We start from the raw sequence: 1,737 nt of genomic DNA, 5'->3' as shown, positions 1-1,737 counted from the left end.
ATCAATATTTTGTCAAAATAAAAGGATGCATATTTCAAAATGTTTATTGAAAACTTCTTTGCCAAGGTTCGCCTGTCTTATATTTCTTAATTTTCAATTTACTTAATTTATAGAAATCGAAGTGTATGGTGACTATTTTATTTCTATGAAACTTTTAAATAGTACGAGCCATATTATTTTATATATTAACCTATTTTTACTATTTGTGATCATTTCCTTTGTTTAATATGATAATATCAAGATTCCAAATGTGTGTATGTGAGGGTGTGTGTCTGTGTGTGTTTATGTGTTTTGTGTGTGTATGTGCTTTGTGTGTACTTTGTAATGCTTGGGAGATCACACCATTGTTTCACTTATGCTAGGCCAAGGTTTTACCACTGAACTGTACTGTCTAGCTATAATTTAAGTAGTGTTTTAAATTATAACTTTTAAATTTTCATTCTTGGTATGTTTTTTTAAATTATATATGATAAAATGTGATCCATATTCTATCCACGTCAGCAATTTTCATTATTATTTTATTGTTATTTAGAATATTTCCCCTGCCTTTCTACTTCCAAACTCTTGTGTTTGTTATTGATAAACGTTTTACATTCCTTTTTTCTCTCTTCATTCTTTTTGCCTTTATACTTTACCTATTCTTTCCCTTATTTCTTTGGAAATTAATTATCATATACCTATTACAATTTCTTTACATTGTAAGAGGTCTATAAAATGCTTTATTTTTCCCACCTTCTCTGACTCAGTCCACACTGTTAGGTGGATTAAAAGGAAACTTGATTCAGGACACTTTGATTATTCTCTTCCTTTTCTTCTGTTAAGTCTTTATGTTTGCTGAAACACAATAACAATGACATACTGCTCCTATGTGGTCCATCATTCTATCCCCTCCAACTCTCGTCTGTAGTACAGCTCAAGTTGTTATTATTAAGCTTTATTATGCTACAACGTTATCTAAATCTTAACTCATTCCTAAATTAATTTTAGTTGCTTCAAACATTCTCTAAAGACATTTTTCTATATAAAATATCTGGGCCTTGTGTTTTCACAAGGTGCAGAATATGGGTGACTATCAAACATCTAGATATCTCTGTATAATATTGGTCCTCCTGCTCAATAAACTTGTGTGTAAATTCAGGGAATACAGGTCAGTCAGAACAATCTTGTAAAAATTTTGAAAAAACACACTATTGAGGATGTATGCTGGACCAATTCCTGTAACTTAATTTTATATCTATTTTAATGTCTGTTCTAAAATTTACAGCATTTCTATTTGAAGAAATGTTAAATTTGTGTAAATTAGGCTTGGAAAACCTATGATTGTACCATTCACTTCCAAAGCACTAAAATGTATACAATAAGAGGAGATAATATATTGCATGTGAATTTCATGTCAGAAAAAAACTATCGTTTAATATACTTCACACAAATTGCAGAATAACTAAAAGGATGTTTTTCGGTGTTGGGTAAAAACTTTTCATAAACTATAGCTTTTAAAACAAAGATGTGATTTCTGTTTATTTTTAGTTTTTTTATCTGTTTTTGTTTTTTTCAGTTTATGCAGAGAGAACTCAATCAAAAACTGTATGTGATAACTGGAATAACTAGGAATTATGCATCACTTATAAGTAATTGATAACATTTTCTGGAAGAAACTTTTAGCAAATGAGAGGAGACCCAAATCTATGCATCTGCATTTTATGAAAGCCATATGTTACTTGCTCAATCCAATTGCTT

This window comes from Dipodomys ordii, unplaced genomic scaffold, assembly GCF_000151885.1.
Source record: "Dipodomys ordii isolate 6190 unplaced genomic scaffold, Dord_2.0 Scaffold229, whole genome shotgun sequence".
In the NCBI taxonomy this organism is placed as follows: domain Eukaryota; kingdom Metazoa; phylum Chordata; class Mammalia; order Rodentia; family Heteromyidae; genus Dipodomys; species Dipodomys ordii.
Note: the sequence above shows the minus strand (reverse complement) of the source record.